Source organism: Erpetoichthys calabaricus, chromosome 9, assembly GCF_900747795.2.
Source record: "Erpetoichthys calabaricus chromosome 9, fErpCal1.3, whole genome shotgun sequence".
Classification (NCBI taxonomy): Eukaryota; Metazoa; Chordata; class Cladistia; order Polypteriformes; family Polypteridae; genus Erpetoichthys; species Erpetoichthys calabaricus.
The window spans coordinates 65,147,107-65,167,038 of record NC_041402.2 but is presented as its reverse complement, the minus strand read 5'-3'; positions in this window follow the sequence as shown (position 1 = coordinate 65,167,038).

The following is a 19,932-nucleotide window of genomic DNA, read 5'->3' as shown; positions in this document are numbered from 1 at the left end:
TTACACGCTGCAAACCAATCTGTGCCGCTTTTTCAATGTTTTTTAATCCTTCGAGTTGCTAATTAACTAACTAACACCCACTCACTCAGCTTGTGTGAAAAAAATGCGCTCGTTCTTTCATCATTTTGTTGCAGCCTATCAAAGACTTGGTGATCATGTTTTGTAGACTCAATATATATTGGCTTTTCACTCAGCGCGAGGGCGCGCATTCATCTCGGATTATTACATCTTGCTAGACTAATCTGCTACACGGCTGCGTTTGAAAAACCGACTTATCCCGGATGAGTTTCACCGGCATTAATGATTAGGAATCTGGTTGGAACAAAACCCTGCAGCCACAGGGGTTCACCAGGACCGAGTTTGGCAAACACTGCTGAACAGAGACGAAACCGACTCAGGTGAGGAGTGGGGGCGGGCAAAGTAGTTGGAGCTATTGATTATTCAGTGTTGTTTGCCTGGGTGTCTGATCTGCTCAACAGGATTATAAATAAAAGGAAAACAATGTGAAGGCAATGTCACAGGTGATCCTGTGGTATAGCGGGTCCACAGCTCCCCTTCAAAAGCCCATTTTTAAATAAATAATCATCGCACTCACAGTGTAGACTCATGCTTCGGGCATTTCTCCCCTGTGCAGTGTGTGAGTGAGTGAGGAGAGCGAGAGAGAAAGCCGGTACGTTAGAGTGAGCGAGAGCAGGCTCGAAGGCAATGTATTCCTGTGGTATAGCGGGTCCATATTTCCCCTTCAAAAGGCCATTTTTAATCAGGCGACTGACAGTAGTGGAGTCAGGCACAGAGAAGGTCAGCTGCAGAGAGAGCGTCTCGACTGTTGCAGGGCCTGAAGCAGGTGAGACGCTAATGAAAAAGAGGCACAGGGTTTATTGATTTTTAAAGACTGCTTCCTTCATTGTGTTTTAACTTCAGTTTTAAAGGATTGCGCGGCTCTCTCTTGCGCTGCCTGTGTGTGCCTCTGTCTCTCTGGCGCTGCCTCTGTGTGTGTGTGTGGCTCTCTCTCACGCGCTGCCTATGTATGCTTCTGTCTCTCTCTGGCGTTGCCTCTGTGTGTGTGTGTGTGTGTTTGTGTGTGTGTGTGCGCGCGGCTCTGTCTCTCGCGCTGCCTCTGTGTGAACCAAGATTCCACTGAGGTTGACTAATGAAAAGTCAACGTAGCTCAGAGCTGCAAGTGGAATGTGGCACAGACAAACAGAAATGACGGCATGTTTGTCGAGGCGTCGCATCCGAGTTGGTGGGCGTGACTGTGATTTTTTCGTCGTATCCAATGGTCTAAGAGTTGGTGGGCGTGGCTCCTTCCTGCGTGCGCCATTGGCGTCTTACTTGTCGGCGGTTTAGTGAATCCACGCCCCTTCCGGCGTGCTTTCCATGGTCGGCTACTTGTCTCCTGGCTTAGTGAATTATATAATCCACACCCCTACCGGCGTGCTTTCCATGGTCGGCTACTTGTCTCCACGCCCCTTCCGGCGTGCTTTCCATGGTCGGCTACTTGTTTCCTGGCTTAGTGAATTATATATATAGATGCTAATAATTATTTAAACCATTTCAGATTGATCCAAGGTTAGCAGTCTCCATATAAAGAAACTTTATATTTTCTCTTTAATTACATTTGTTTCTGCACTCAACTGGATAAAGAATAATGTCTGTCCAAACAGGTCCATTCTGATATTACTGCTGAGTGACCGTCCTTGGCCTTTATATTTCAGTCTGGGGACTAGGTCCTCAGACGTTCATTGTTTGTTGGAGTGTTTCAATATTCTAGTTTTATGTATTTTTTAAGAAAACTTAGCTTCACAATACATAAATGTTAAATAAAAAAAAATTGTTATATATTATTCAAAAATAAAAATAAAATGGAAAATAACCATAAACCAGGCAGCAAACCATGACTTTATCATAACGTGGAGTAAAATATCCAGAATTATTGCATATAAAATTATAAGCCTGAAATATGAGAAAAAAGAAAACCATGACAAATTCCAATACAAGACAAAATAAAAAAATAAATAAATGACTGAAAAAACTGTTTGTTTGTAGTCATCCTTAATAATTCCAATAATTCTTCTCTTCAGCCTTGTATCTCTCCAATCATCCTAAATGATGTCTTATGTAAAAATTGCATATAGTACCTACAAACAAATTAGCCCCAAATTCTAAAATTTTGTGAATTTCCCATTGGGATTAATAAAGTATCTATCTATCTATCTATCTATCTATCTATCTATCTATCTATCTATCTATCTATCTATCTATCTATCTATCTATCTATCTATCTATCTATCTATCTATCTAAAACATTACTTAAGTGATCTACAGATAAAGATTATCCTTGTTTGGAGGAGGGATCATGATCCCATTTTTGTTTTTAGATTAGCTACTGAAACTCCTCCACCCAGCATTTTACTACCCTTGTAGATAAACAGTCATCCAGGTCAGCTTTGGAATTTATGTCCAAGATCATCTTCTCCATTTATGTTTTATTTCAACTTAGAGATTGTGTTTATGCAATTAAATGTTAGATTTCTCTAATTAATGAATTGCCTGCACTTTTCTTTTCCCCAGAACACCTTGAAGAGGTGAGGCTCTAATTTGTCATACTCCTTCCTGTGAGGATTTAAAGTGACAATCATCTGTCTGCTGGTGGCAGTTCTTAGGTCAGGCTTGTAGCCATTTCGATTTGCATTACTTCCCATTCCACTTACCTGAAAAGAAATAAGAAAAGGCTTTAAGACATTAGAAGTTTTTAATGCCCTCATGGTACTGCTATACTTTACTTTCAGCAGAAGGTCAAAACTCTGAAACTCTCTGACTGTAACTTATGTCTATCTAGAGCTTTGTGGGATAATTATAACAGTCGCCTGGGTTCTATCAACAACAAGGAAGTATGCAGTCATTAATGAAAGCAGGAAACAGCTTTAGAATGTTTAGTAAAAGTAAACATTGTCATTCTTACTGCCAGAGTAAGATTGAGTATTATCATGGCAATTAGCAGGTGCTAGTAGAAGGAACTACTAAATGTAGACATAGTTAATTGAAGCAGGCAATGGTGTTTTCAAGAAACAAGAAGAAGTTCATAATTAAAGAAACAGAGAAATTAACAAAAGGCTGGATCTGAGATATTAAGTCAAGGAAGATACAGTCATCTGAAACAAATTGGACATCAAATCCAAAGATAGTAACCGGGCCTGTAAATTAGTAAAATGAAGTAAAATGTATGAAATGGCATGAGACAGGAACACAAAACTTGGATATTAAAACACATCTACTCAAAGAGGTTAGAGAACTCAAGACCCAAGCCAGATGGTAACCTAGGTGGTTCTTGTAGATATCCATGTCTCTCTAAATTATATAAATCCAGCTTAAAAAAGATGGTATGTGCAAGTGGTATGTAAAAAGCTTTGTCAAAGATACAGTGCACAGGAGAAATTTGTATAAAAGGATGTTATGAGAGATGTCTTCTGAGTGAAGCTTACATATTCTCTCTATTTTCTTATAAGCTTCTTTGAAGACTCTGGATTCCTCCTACATTTTCACACTTGCAGTCAGACCGCATGGAGACAAATGTTCCTTTATATGGGGAAATGCACACGTTTATCCTGCAATATTCCGGTCTCCTTTCCAGACTTACCTGTTTCCAGGTTTGTTTTGCTCCACAGATAGTCACTTGTGTTACTTTAAAAAGGGAAAAACGTATACAGAAGAATTAAAAACAGTAAAGAGCAGTTTTAGCTAAATGTTTATATTTATCTACCTATATATTTTCTATACATATTTAACTTATTCAAGGTCAGAGAGACCAGTGCTCCTTCCTCCGTTATTGACTGTAACAATCAATTGCTGGGGTGCTAGTCCACTAGCAAGTGTGCACTTCACACTTGGCCAATTTAGTAATGCCAAAGAACCTAACAATGTTTCTGATACTTTTATAGTTTCTTTTTTTAATTTCTTGTTTAAAGTAATTTGAGAACTAGCTCAAACATTTTTAATATTTGACATTGCAATATTTTAAGGAAAAAATCATATTAAGATATTTTATGCAAAAATAGACCCACTGAATCAGTGTGGTGTCAAATGAAAATCAAAAAATGGTATGAATCCTAAAGAATCTGTTCCAGCTTCCACTTTTATTACAACTGATTCAAACTGCAGTTGCACTGCAAACTTTTACGGCGTGAGTCCCCCAAAGCAGCCGGTCTGATTAACATGTTAATGGAGCCAGCTGTTCTCTGCAGGAAAGAGAATCCCTGGTATGGGGGTCTGACTCGTCAAGTCGGAAAGAGATATGGGGCTGCAGTTCAGGGCTGCCCAACTAAATCTACCGAGGAGAGGGGAAAAGAAATATTATTTGTTATAATTTTAAAGTTTAAACAAAAAGATTCCTTCAATATGTCATCATTAGTTGCATTACCTCTTTTGTATGCGCATACATAGGCATGAAATGATTGTTAGCCTTTTGCCTATGTGATGTTATTTGGCAGCTTTATTAATGTAGGAGCATAAATTTTAACTGTATCAAACACAATTATTTTAATTAGTTTCTGATTGACTATGATCTAAGATTACTGACTTTAAAAATTATATTGGGTGGATTGATGGAGCCCAGAATTGAAGCATAAAAGCCACAATAAACTTCCAGAAAGTTTAATATTTGTTAATTGTATTCCTTGTTGTAGGAACACACTTCAGCTGTCAAACCTTTAGTTGAAGTCCCTTTATTTCTGCAGACAAATAAAAATCCACTTGGGCATCTACTTCACTGCAAGATAATGTACTTTGAAAGGAATTTTTTTTCTGTCTTTTCACTAAACAAAAACAAATTCAAATAGAGAATGACACCTATATATTTTACACTTGTTGCTTTAATTTGAATAAATGCTTTGTTTAGGAACAAGATTATATATTAAAACAAATGCACAAAAACCACATCAATTTGGAATAGTAAAATGCCTTTTCTTACATTTTTCCATTCTTTTACATATAACCTATATGTTAATGCTGTTACTGAACTTTAAAATATATTTTAATTTTAATATAGGCCCATTCTCGTGGGTGGTCTTTGGACATCTAAGGATTTTTATTATGCTTACAACATGACCATTTTCACGCCGCAAAATAAGTGCTCACCTTACAGTCAGTATCTCACAAAACCACAGTCACATTCAGACTGTCCTTCTAAAGCACGGCACAAATTGCAGTGGAGGACCTGGTAGCCTTTTGTGTGACCAAAACTTTGCATCATCAAGAGCTTTACGTTTCTGCTTATTCTGACTAATTTTACTCTTTCTTTTCTCTTCCAGTTGCTTGTGAAAGTGACCCTGCATTCTTTCCATCTTCCCTGCTCTGCACTGACATCTTTATGCTGTTCACATCTTAAAATAGACTGACTTAACTGTCAAATCTTTCTTTCATCTTCAAAGTTCAAAGAAAGTAAAATGATTATTTTAAACAGCCATTACCAAACATCCGTTAGAAATGAAAAATGGCAAGAGCGGCTAATGACCATGGTTGGAGATACTAAAGCAAACATCTACAGAGGAAATGAAAACTATGACACATGTAATTTCAGCCAAAGTTAATGTGACAGAGTTTTTGGTGATAAAGAGAGATTTGAAAATCAGCCAATAAAAACTTCTTTTTTTTTTTGGTGCATCCAAGTTAATATTAATGTTGAATCAGCCAATAAAAACTTCTTTTTTTTTGGTGCATCCAAGTTAATATTAATGTTAGTTTGGTAGGGATCATGGTAGGGATACATGTAAGACTCGTCCATATTTAAGTTTGTAATCATCTGTAAAGCTGCTCAAACATTTTATTCATTTGCAACTTATTTGAGAATGCTTTTCCCATGTATCCCATTGCTGACACCATTGAAATGAATTGAAAAGACTGAGAGAAGATTAAACCTGGAGTTAATATGAAAATAACATATCAGGTACATTTAACTGTTACTGTTGACCTACTATACAGTGGTGTGAAAAACTATTTGCCCCCTTCCTGATTTCTTATTCTTTTGCATGTTTGTCACACAAAATGTTTCTGATCATCAAACACATTTAACCATTAGTCAAATATAACACAAGTAAACACAAAATGCAGTTTGTAAATGGTGGTTTTTTATTATTTAGGGAGAAAAAAAAATCCAAACCTACATGGCCCTGTGTGAAAAAGTAATTGCCCCCTGAACCTAATAACTGGTTGGGCCACCCTTAGCAGCAATAACTGCAATCAAGCGTTTGCGATAACTTGCAATGAGTCTTTTACAGCGCTCTGGAGGAATTTTGGCCCACTCATCTTTGCAAAATTGTTGTAATTCAGCTTTATTTGAGGGTTTTCTAGCATGAACCGCCTTTTTAAGGTCATGCCATAGCATCTCAATTGGATTCAGGTCACGACTTTGACTAGGCCACTCCAAAGTCTTCATTTTGTTTTTCTTCAGCCATTGAGAGGTGGATTTGCTGGTGTGTTTTGGGTCATTGTCCTGTTGCAGCACCCAAGATCGCTTCAGCTTGAGTTGACGAACAGATGGCCGGACATTCTCCTTCAGGATTTTTTGGTAGACAGTAGAATTCATGGTTCCATCTATCACAGCAAGCCTTCCAGGTCCTGAAGCAGCAAAACAACCCCAGACCATCACACTACCACCACCATATTTTACTGTTGGTATGATGTTCTTTTTCTGAAATGCTGTGTTCCTTTTACGCCAGATGTAATGGGACATTTGCCTTCCAAAAAGTTCAACTTTTGTCTCATCAGTCCACAAGGTATTTTCCCAAAAGTCTTGGCAATCATTGAGATGTTTCTTAGCAAAATTGAGACGAGCCCTAATGTTCTTTTTGCTTAACAGTGGTTTGCGTCTTGGAAATCTGCCATGCAGGCCGTTTTTGCCCAGTCTCTTTCTTATGGTGGAGGCGTGAACACTGACCTTAATTGAGGCAAGTGAGGCCTGCAGTTCTTTAGACGTTGTCCTGGGGTCTTTTGTGACCTCTCGGATGAGTCGTCTCTGCGCTCTTGGGGTAATTTTGGTCGGCCGGCCACTCCTGGGAAGGTTCACCACTGTTCCATGTTTTTGCCATTTGTGGATAATGGCTCTCACTGTGGTTCGCTGGAGTCCCAAAGCTTTAGAAATGGCTTTATAACCTTTACCAGACTGATAGATCTCAATTACTTCTGTTCTCATTTGTTCCTGAATTTCTTTGGATCTTGGCATGATGTCTAGCTTTTGAGGTGCTTTTGGTCTACTTCTCTGTGTCAGGCAGCTCCTATTTAAGTGATTTCTTGATTGAAACAGGTGTGGCAGTAATCAGGCATGGGGGTGGCTACGGAAATTGAACTCAGGTGTGATACACCACAGTTAGGTTATTTTTTAACAAGGGGGCAATTACTTTTTCACACAGGGCTATGTAGGTTTGGATTTTTTTTCTCCCTAAATAATAAACACCATCATTTAAAAACTGCATTTTGTGTTTACTTGTGTTGTATTTGACTAATGGTTAAATGTGTTTGATGATCAGAAACATTTTGTGTGACAAACATGCAAAAGAATAAGAAATCAGGAAGGGGGCAAATAGTTTTTCACACCACTGTATGTCATGAATATGAACCATTTTCAATTTTTCTCTGTGATTGTTCCATGTATTTCCATGATGTTATCTTCTTTGTAGCATTTCTGAATATATGGAATTAGATTTTGTAACTGCTGTTCTTATCTGGTGTCATGTTCCGTTTTTTTTTTTTTTTTTTTACACCTTGGCGCACACCACCATTTTTTTTTTCCGCTTGTGAGAACCACCATTTCGTGGTGTAGTTGCTAGGCTACCACATACAAATGGGAGGCTGCAAACTATAATGTCAAATGGGCCAATAATATAAAATAAAGTTAAGTGTCATGCAGCTCTAATTTTCCATGTATCTTGATATTCTATAAAAGATTAATGTGTGTTTATTCTTTAGTCATTTTTTTTTTCTTGGCAATGACTCCTTGTTCACTACAATTCTGAAAACGATTTTGGTTAACATTTTGGCTTTGGCGTTTAATGATTTTGACTTTCTGGTTGGAACTTGGTATGCTTTATTCTTTATTTGTTTTCAAATGGGCACTTTGTACTTTGTGTGTTCCAAGAGGTGGGGCCACCCTGATATAATTATTTGTTAAACAGTGTCTTTAAATATAAAAGAATCTTCAATTGATGTCCTTTCTTTTTTGACATATGTTTGAGATTTTATGTTTCCTTCATAATCTGTTTAGACTGAAGCCTGCTTTTGTGTTTGGTCAAAGTCTGCTTTTGTTTTCAAGGCCTTGTGAGATAGTGGGTCTGTGGCATGTGCATTTTAAATAAAACAGGTAAAGGAGGTGGGTGGTAGGGAGTATGACAGAGCAGCTCTGGAGGCTGATATGGGGGTGGTGTGATCATGTATTCACATACGCATGTGTGAGATTGACCCATTCCCTTATTGGTGCTGGAGCCATGATTGCAGCACCTACTTCAAACAGGGCTTTAAAAGACAATCTAGAAGCAAGAGGAGATCAATGAGATAAGAGATGAAACAAGAGAACCATGAGTTAGCGCAGTATTGGGTGCCAGAGCAAGCTTGAGAGAGAGGAGGCAGAACAGTCAGTAGACCCACAGAAGAGTGAACAATTGGCACGCTAGGTGTGGATCATTACCCACTTGATTTAGTGGTGGTGGAGTCCTCTTTAAGGATCTGTAAGATGCCAGGAGAGCATAAAGGAAGATGGGGGGGACAGCCGACTCTGTGTGACTTGGCAAACGCTGATGGAGGCAGTCAAGATGAGAACTGGAAGGAAGGATTGTAGCCTCTGGTGTCTCCACTGGCTGAGCAAACCATTGGATGATCTGGGGAGACAGGAGAGAAAAAGTTGCACTGGGCTCAGAAAGAAGGGAGAAAGTATTATTGAGAATTTAGGCTTGGATTACTTATTGAATTTTAAACTCACAGACTATCACTAATTTTATTGAGATATTTATTAATTGAACATTTTGGGCACTGTTTGGTTTTTAATAAAAGCACTGAATCGCTTTGCACCAACCTCTTGCTGACTGAGTGTGTCCTTATTTGCCTGGTTCATCCTTGGGTACGTTATCAACGGTTCCGGGTTCAAGAGGCTCCTTGAAGCAAGTATGGAGCCCACCCGGACCATCACAGGCCTCAAGAGATGGTCTACAGCCTAATTTGAGGCAGAAATTTACTGTATAAGAATTGTTAGGTTTGAAAGAAAAAGGACTAGAAGATAAAATTTTTTTGAAGATATGCACCAAGATTTCTTACCATTCTTACCAAAATGTTAATAGTAAGAGTCAACTTAACCAAAGACTCTAAACCAAATATGAAGTTGTAATTCAAAGGGAAACATGCATAACTAGGAATGCCAAAACATTGTACTGCACACACTCATAGGAAATCCTTACATAAACCCACAATCTTGGATAATACGGCGCTCGTCTTTATACTTTTGCAACATTGACTTTACACCTAGTTTTTGTCTTCATAATAATAATGTTGCAATGGTACCCCAAATAGTAGTGCTACTATAAAACAAAACAGAACATGCTCAAAATATTTTAACAAGTAAAAAATGAAATCAAAACTAAAAATACAGGTACATCTATAAAAGGATTCTGCAATACAAAAATCTATAAAATAATCCTAAAAAAATTCAAAAATACAAATCACATCTTTAAAGCCAAAATTATCACAGACAATACCAAATATTAAATCTGATATGCAAAACAAGATCAAGAGTCCAACACGTAATCATCTTGGATTCACCTTTTTCCTTCAACCTAATACTCAAAAAATCAGCCAGAGAGTTGTACTGAATTACAAAAGTAAATTACATTTACACGATGGGTAGAAAACGGAGTATTCCAATTACAACATCATCTTAAATGAAGAGTCTTTTAAGAGATAACATGACAGACATGCTCAGGATTATCAAGTAAAAATAGTATTCCAATTGTTACTTTTGTAATGAGGTCTTCAAGAATATGGATGGAAACAGTCAGTTATTATCCAACCCGCTATATCCTAACACAGGGTCATGGGGGTCTGCTTGAGCCAATCCCAGCCAACACAGGGTGCAAGGCAGGAACAAATCCCAGGCAGGGCACCAGCACACCGCAAGGCACACGCACGCACACACACCAAGCACACACTAGGGACAATTTAGGATCGCCAGTGCACCTAACCTGCATGTCTTTGGACTGTGGGAGGAAACCGGACCACCCAGAGGAAACCCACGCAGACACGGGGAGAACATGCAAACTCCACACAGGGAGGACCCGGGGACCGAACCCAGGACTCCTTACTGCGAGGCAGCAGCACTACCACTGCGCCACCCTGAATGGAAACAGTTAGGGATAAAGTTCTTACAGAGAACAAATGGGACTTCTAGTGGAAGGAAAATGATAAAAAGAGGTTACAAGAACAAAGTTTAAGTATGCATAAAAGTTTAAGTCTTTGTCTTTGAACAGCTGACAGCTTGATAAAATTCATTTGTGAGAAAGACTAAAATTTTTATGATCTGAAGTTATATTGATGTATGAGCAGCCATTGAAAGTTTCCAGGACAGCACACAGGGATTTTCAAAATCCAGTGATCAAGGCAGAGCTTCACTAAGGAAAATATGGGCCTCCAGTACAACGATAGCAAAAGCAAATTGAAAGACAACATATTGAAATGAAAAACCAGTATGAAAGTATGTAGATCAATGCAGAAAAAAACTAGGTGATGCATGAAGGCAAAGGGCAGCAGGCATCAAAGAAGTAGGGCCATGTTATAACCTTCTTCAAAGCATGTGCTTCTGGGAGTAGGTTCATAAACGTTGACATGTGAGGAGTAGTCTGCAGCCAGCAAACATGTTAGTTTTATGTGAAAATGGTGTTGGATGTTAATCTATTAAATGTAAACTTGGTTTCCGACTGAAGAGTTGTTTTGGATTAAGTAGAGTAAATCTATTTTATAAAGTTGTTGACACATTGAAAGTGAATGATGGTGCAGAGTCTACAGCAGGGGCACTCAGCTCCCGTCCTAGTGGTCTGCGATGGGTTCAGGTTTTATTCCTATCAGTTGCATAATTAGAAGCCAGGCCAAGCTGAAATGAAACTTGTTATTTAATTATATGGCTGGTTAGTACTTTCATTCTTCCAAGACAAATCTTTATCACCTTGTAGATTTTTCATTTTCTGAGAAACTTATTCATATGTTCTGTGGTCCAGAATAAATGTGTACCTCTTGGTCTTTCCCTTCTCTCTCATTCATTTCAAAACATCGTATTAACACATCCTTCATAATGCATCTAAACAGGTTCAAGTGGAAGCACGTTATCTGGAGAGCTGGTGGTTCTTTTGTCATTTGCACCTCATTATTAACTGATGGCTCATTAAGAAAACAAGCAACAATTAAAACCTTAATGCAGCTGTTTAAAATTAAAATAGGAAATTAAGGGTTCTGAATTGCTACAAACAAGTTAACTACAATTAAGCCCAAAAATATTGCTTTAGTAGTAAATGAATGGGTTCTAATTAAAAATATGGTTAAAGCAAAAGCCTGTAGCCACTTCGGAGTTGAGTACCCCTGCTCTATAGTATTAACAATGATGACATCACCAGGAATATCTTTACTGTTGAAGGCAGAAGCTTGATCAGGTTGTATGAGGAGATGAATGATATTTGGGAGAGGGGATGTGACTGGTAAAGGTGAAATGTGATGCATGCATAAACAGGTCTAAGTTCGACGAAGTTCAGGTGTTATCTAGCCAACTTGCTCTGAACCAAATAATGTTTGTTATTTTTGTCCTGAATGTTAAGAGAGCTATACAGGATCATAGTTTTACCCTTACAGATTGAACAAGGGACATGATGAAGGCTGTGGAGGAAATAATGATGCATTCCAAAGCTTGTTCTCTCTTTTTAGGATAGAACCCAGAACCCAGAGTGTGTACATCCAAGAAGTGGAAGGGGACAGTCACAAGGTCAGAGAATGATAGGTCATTCAGAACCTAAATATTTCGCTAAAACAAAAGTCAGAAAAACAATCGCCAATTCATTTGCTGTAAATTGTAAGCTGTAACATGCTAAACTCTTGAGCATGTATCCATAAACTTGGTTTTGTTGATGGTGTCACACCCCCAGACAACTGGGCATCACATCATAGCAATGTGACTATGAAATAGTGGCACCCATAAGAAGAACAAAATAGTGTGGTGGTAAATTCAAAAGATGATAATTACTTTATATAGTGCTAAAACAATAATTGATACCATACATTAATCAAATATTTAATAACCTCATATTGAAAAATGTAGAAAACTGACCTGAAAGTCAGTATGAAACATTTCTGAAACTTTCCCAGTGCCAAATATCATAACAGAAGGGAACCAGAAGTACTGGGAGTCCTGCTGGCCAAGTGAGGTCTAAAACCACTGATTTATGGCCTGCCCCTTCTGGTCAGAAAACCAAGAAATGCTATATAATTGAAAGATGAAATTGGATGCTCAGTTCATTTCTGGTTGCCAAGTGAAAAGGAACTCAGTTTTTAGAATTTACCAGAGCTCTGATATTTATCCACTATCAAGGGACACTACTTTGTCAAATAGGGAAGGGGAACATGAGAAGTCAAGTAATATAAGTACTTGATTTGCAAAAGAGTGTTAATCTCTGATAATTGCTGAGTGCCCCCACCCTGTCACAAAAGCTAGTTAGTTTTTGTAGGTATGGTGCTAAATTATGGATGTAATCATTTATTCCTTACTTATCAAATCTGCTTAATCCAGTTAAGGATCATGGAGCACCCTAACCCTAAGCCTATCCAAAAAGCAAGAGGAACAACCTCAGATGGGGTTGTACAGTAATCCGTCGCTATATCGCGCTTCGCCTTTCGCGGCTTCACTCCATCGCGGATTTTATATGTAAGCATATTTAAATATATATCGCGGATTTTTCGCTGCTTCGCGGGTTTCTGCGGACAATGGGTCTTTTAATTTCTGGTACATGCTTCCTCAGTTGGTTTGCCCAGTTGATTTCATACAAGGGACGCTATTGTGTGTGAGCAGGGGGGCTGTTCACACACCTAGACGATACGGACGCTCGTCTAAAAATGCTGAAAGATTATCTTCACGTTGCTACCTTCTGTGTGCAGCTTTTAAGTATGCTGCACGGTGCTTCGCATACTTAAAAGCTCAAAGGGCACGTACTGATTTTTTTATCTGTCTCTCTCTCTATCTCTCTCTCTGCTCCTGACGGAGGGGGTGTGAGCTGCCGCCTTCAACAGCTTTGTGCCGCGGTGCTTCGCATACTTAAAAGCAAACAGCACTATTGATTTGTTTGCTCCTTTGAAGAGGAAGATATGTTTGCATTCTTTTAATTGTGAGACAGAACTGTCATCTCTGTCTTGTCGTGGAGCACAGTTTAAACTTTTGAAAAAGAGACAAATGTTTGTTTGCAGTGTTTGAATAACGTTCCTGTCTCTCTACAACCTCCTGTGTTTCTGCGCAAATCTGTGACCCAAGCATGACAATATGAAAATAACCATATAAACATATGGTTTCTACTTCGCGGATTTTCTTATTTCGCGGGTGGCTCTGGAACGCAACCCCCGCGATGGAGGAGGGATTACTGTATTACCTAATATATACACTAAAACAAACCTAAAAGTGGTTTTCATAATAATATAATATGTAGAACTAAGGAGTTGTGAAGTTGTCAGTATCTGCCTTGACATATTTCAGTCAGCAGTTCAAATCATTGTCTTTTGTTGTGTTTGTTCATTTTTGATTGTTTTATTTGTATTAATTTTATTTCATTTACTTGCATTATTCTTTGTATTTGATTTTGTCTTTGTATCTATGCTTGTGTTGTGTCCCTTATGTTTTTTGGGTGGTCCCCTAGGATGCAGGGCTACGTGTCCATCACTGCAAGCAACTGGTCTTATCCCTATGTAGGCAATGGCCACCCACAGTTCCTTGAAGATTTATCTGAATTTACTTGTGGTGTGGTGAGGTCTCCTATCTGCTTATTTTCTGGATTTTCAAACCTGAAATTTGTTTTTTTGACTTTGCCTCTTGGATTCTGTATTGGGACTTTGTTCACTGTTGAATTGCCTTATTGCTAAGACAGCTCTTTTGCTCCTCAAAGCTGATTGGTGTGCTTCCGAGCATTTTTGTATTAATAAACCTTTTATTTTTAAAGATTCTATGTGACCCTCTTTGTTACTAGCCAGGGTTTTTGACAATGTTTCCCCCTCTAGTGGGTATTTTTCAAACTTTTTTGGACTTGCTTGCTTTGGGACTCTTGAGCACATATTGCATATGCACTGGATCTTTTGTTTTGTATTTTTCCCATCCATCTATTCTGTTCCTAAAGTCATTTAATCTAAAATGTTACTTTATCTAATTATAGAGTACATGGAATCTGAAGTCAAACTATTCTTGAATTTTTTCTTTTTAGCAATTTGTTGCATGCATGTGGGAAATATAATTTTGGAACACCATTAGACACCATCAGTTTATGGGTGTGTGCACTGCAGTTCTGTTAGTGACATCAATATTAAAGTGAGCAACACCTTAAAAAGCTCCATGCTGCTGTGTTTTTAACTTAAACACCAGCAAATGGTTTAGATAAATCTCTGAAAATGCAGTTTTTCATGTCCCTCCTTTTCAATGCTGACTTTTGAATTTGTTTTGCACTTTCTTCATCCATTGATCCATTTTATAAGCCTTCTAAGTCTTACTCAGGGTCACGGAGGGCTGAAGCTGATATCTGCAGAATAAAGAACGAGTCCAGCCCTGTAGATGATGCCACTCCAAGGTAGTGCATTCCTATAAATGTTTTAGCTAATGCCTTATATAGGAGTAGAGTGTTTTTTCAATAATGGAATAGCCTTCTAGAACAACACAAGGACAAAGCCTTTTTCCTAAGCACATGTCATAGCAAAGGGATGGAAACATCTATGGACCAAGATTATTCCACAAGTAAGCCAAATTGATGGAGCTAGCATTGAAAATCCTAACATTCAACATCTTGCTCATTCTCCCTTTCAAAAACTTGTATTCAACTTAAGATCCAACTTCCTATGGTTTATTCATATCCCAACACTAACATTGTCCTGGTAGGAGACTGTGGATGGGGTTTATGAAGACAAAATGCTTCAGTAGTCAGAATTAGCTGTTAATACACAGAAGTGGAGGTTATTCAAATCAAAACTGGCTAGTAGAGATTTTGTGGTCATTTTTAGCAGTAGAATGCACAGGTATCTTGAGGCTTAAAAACAGAGAAATGGTAAGATATAGAGGGCTGTTAGGTGCAGTATGTCATATTTGTCCTCCAGAGAAGAACAGCACCTACCTGGTAACTCCTGAGTATCAACCTCCTACCCCACTTAAGATTCAAAGGCAAGGCAAATCTCACTTACTGAAAGAGTTAATTGTTAGTTAAGAGATAGGCAGGCTACTTACATTATTTAACATTTTAGAGGATTATGAATAAAAGGAGAGAGAATTCTACTGGATGGACTGAACCAAAGATGAAGCATCATTATGGTAAATGCAGGCACCATTTGATATAATATCTTCTGAGTATAGTCATTTACTGAACAATTTCTTTTTATCTCTCTCTTTCTGTGTCTTTTCTGTTTGGATGTTTTACGGAGACCAAAGCATTTGAAGAAAAGAATACAATAAAAGATAGCATTGGTCTCACTTAATATCCGTCCTTCTAGAAGACAGAGGATTCAGCTCAGGTACAATAATAAGGCACCAGAAGAGGTTTTTGAGCAAATCACTCTTCATTATGTGACAGTTAAATAAAGGTTTGATTGGTATTGTTAGTGAAAATACATTGTGATTAATTAAGGGGAAAAAGAAATTGCTTTCATTTTATTATATTTGCATATGTTAAAATAAATCGTTTAAACAGCATTAACAGATTTACTTAAAAGAACATGGACTTTAAATTTAAATTCTAATCCATATTAGCCTCAGTGCAGGACTGAAGATAAAATGTAAACATATTTTTCTTCATATTTTTGAGCTAGGAGTTCAAACAGAATAGTATGTGAATGTTTTTCTTGTTATTTGGAAGTACTGTTTGAATGTTGTGATCAGTGATTCAAAGCACATGATTCATCAGTAAGACATTTGCAAAGCAGACATGTGAGGAGCTGTCTGCCTCTTCAATCTCACTGACAGGACAAAAATGCTGATTTATAGTAAATCATTAAAATCTGCTTATTATTACTCTGCTGCTTCTCTCCCCTAACCCACAGCTAGCTTTGCGGCCTGCAACATGTTCTTCACAATTTTCTACAACAGCAGGCACATATTAAAACAACATATGAATAGTGTTCAGTCTTCATTTGCAATCACACAAAGATTATTCTTAAAAGGGAGAGAGGGAGAACACAATTAAAGATGTGGTAGCCATGATCTTGCTGCTGGAAAGTGAAGAAATGTAAATATAGTCTTTAGCTTGTGGCACTGTTTATTGAGCAATCTAAAGGCAATATATTTCAAAATTTAACTTCACTTTTCCTAAGGAAATTTAAAAAAAATATTAAGGTAGTTCTTTCTTACATATATTTTAATTTAGCAGTGCAGTGAACACAAAAATGTTTCCCTGAGATATTTAAATTCTAATATACTAGCTTGCCCATTCATAGAAAAACATATTAGAAATAGTAACATGTTAATTACAGTATCTATCAGTTGATCTTTAGTAAACCAGAGTCCTCTATCCTTAGGCATATAAAGACCATAAACATTCGATGAGTCAGTCATTATCTTTTGTTTTTCAGGGCTTATATAATACATGAAAACAACAATACATACTGTATATACCTTTAACCAACTGGTTTCATAAGATATTTGTTAAATTCGTAAATACAAACATGCTCTGATGTCCAGTCCACCTTTTCACCATGTTTGGCAGGATTGCAGGAAAGCCTGTTTCCCTTCAAAATATACTTAATTCAGTAAAACCTAATTTCAGGTGTCTCCTGAAGGTAATAAGTTTCTGTATGTTTGTTTAATTTTGTTGTTTATCATTTCCACCTAAAGGCATAATTCAGTCAAACTAGATGGATGTCTTTCTGTAGATGTTTATATCAGCATTAACCTCAGCTCTAATTTGAAAAACCATATCTAAAAATGAACTAATAAAACTTCAGTTAAGCAAGAATCATATATTACTATCAAATGTTATTAAACATAATAGATAGATAGATAGATAGATAGATAGATTTAACTTTTTACAGAAGCTCATTAAATAAATAAACACATAAATAGATAAATAGTTAAGTAAATAAAAATAAATATACACACACACTTTGGTATGAACAAAAAAGAAAATTGAAAAGAAAGAAAACATCTGACTTGGCTGTAAAAGTCACAGTAAGGCATTAGTCAGGTGTACTGCTGTTGGTGTATAGGGACCCCAGTAGTGATTCTTGACACATAATAATTTTTTGAACTGAAAGTTCTCAGTGTTAGTGTGTCAGGGAGAGGATGTGCAGCATTGTTCATAATGGCACTCAGTTTTGTTTTCATTCTCTCCTATGCTACTACCTCCAGTGGGTTGAGAGTGCATCCCATAACTGAACCTGCCTTTTTAATTAGGTTGTTAATTTGGAAGTGTTAAGGTGGAAGCCCCTAGTGTAGTTTGCACAAGGAGATATGTTATCTGTGTCTATGTGACTTTATTAAAGAATTTTCCATCCTTACAGTATGCGCCCCTACTACAGCCTGTCGAAGTGAAATTATTTTACTCTAAACTCTCTATCATAGTCCTGTGCTCATGTGCCTGTGCCTATTTTTGCACAAATGGTTTCCATTTTATTTCCTTGACACCACCTGATTCTTCATAAATAATACTTGCTGTAAATATTTAGCTGCCTAAAAGTTGATTTGTCCTGACAGTGCAGTACCACAGCCACCATTAGCCTCCCTTCTTAAAAAATTACATAAATGTGTGGACAGCCACAAACATTCAGCCTAACACTGAAATCCATCCATCCATCCATTACCCATAATTATCCTTCTCTATATACTGTGGCGGATGGCCAGCTGGGACCCTTACCCAGCCAGGATGCCTCCATAGTGGAAGGACCAGGGTAGAAGATATACACCGAGCATTATCTCCCCCTGAGTGCTAGTCAGCATCTCCCCTGGGTTGCAACGGTGCCTCAGATTCTCACAGGGCTTCGTTGGAGTTGGAGTAGCAGCACAGCCTTGTTGGGTTCTGTGGGTACTGCCAGATAGTGCTGCCAGGACTTTGTTGGGCTTCTGCCTCACCCAGAAGTGGTTCTGGACCACGCTAATGGCTACTGAAAGTACTCCTGTGTGCAGGATAAAAGGAGCCACTGTTCAAGGAGCCAGAGTTGGGAGGAAGAGGGATGAAGATTGCTGGAGGAGGAGTGAAGGTGGAGGGAGAGAGAGAGAGGAAAAGCCAAAGAAAAGAAAGTGATTTGTGCTTTATAACTGTGCTGATTATGCTTTGTATTATGCTGTGCAGGTGGGAAACAATTTGGGACCATTTCACACAGCAGAATAAAAACCTGTGTTGTGCTGGAACTTGTGTCTGCATCTGTCTGTGTCGGGTTTGGGGAGCTGGTGGTCCCCCTGCAGGCTGCAATCCTTTAGCAGATAATATCTAATTCAATTCCCACCATCCCTCTTTTTAGATTACTCAAGATTTATTTTTAAATAATTTGTCACATACATCACAGTTTTAGGTCAGCTGTTCCAGGCCTACAGTTTTGTGAAGGAAGTTTGTGTAGGTGTAGATGCCAAACAAAGGTCAATCAATGATGGTGGAGGGTATTCTGAGTAATAATTTTAATCTAAACTGTTATTTGCAATGTTTTTAATAAAAGTGGACAGTTAACAAAAATTTAAAATAAATTTGTTAACATAGTTAGCTAGCTTTATGTCACACTAGGTGTAAAATGTATGTTATGAATAATGTAGATGCCATTCAGTTTGGTTAGGAGTTAGTAGACATCTTACTGGCTAAATTTAGATCTTTAAAACCTAACTTTTATTTTAACCTTCAGTATACTGAATGTTCTTTGTTACCTTCAATATTATTCTAGTTACAACTCCTTAGTTCTTGTGTATTGTAGAGAATGATAAAATAAAACAATATTACTTGACCTAGCAAATTTCAGGATTATTTTATTTTCCAAGCATATTGTGGTGTACAGAGTATACATATATACTGTATATGATGGAGAACTTTGTTTTTTTGGTGAAAAGCGAAATGTCTGCAGCTTAACATCAGCAAAACCAAGGAACTGGTTATTGTCTTTCGCTGGAGTTCTTTGTCTGAGTGTAGCAGTGGTGCATTGCCACAAGTACTTAGGGGTCTACATTCAGTGACAAGCTGGACTAATCTAGTAAAACAGAATAACTTGTAAAGAATGGGCAGGGCAGACTCTTTTCTTAGGAGACTATGTTCCTTTAATGTGTATCCTGACATCCTCTACTTGTTCTACAACTTTATGACGGACAGTGCAATTTTTAAATATTGTGCTGGGCTAGTAACATCACTTCAAAAGAGGCCGACCGAATCAACAAGCTGATCAAGAAGGCAGACTCAGTTATGGGGCACACTGTACACCCCCTGGCAGTAGCAGCAAATGAGAAAATTAAAAGAAAATGGAGTGCCATCTATCTATACATATTTCATTTTGGAATTCTCTTTTATAACACTAATATTTTTCTGAAACTTATGACATAAAGACAGCATAAATTTTGAGCTACGGTAGTTATACTCACTAATTACGGAGCTGGAGAGTGGCCGTGTGTTGTGTGCTGATTGGCGCATGAAATTAAGAATTTCACTGCACTCAGTACATGTGACAATATTGACACTTTAACACTAGAAGCCCTGAAGTCTAGGGAAAAAGTCG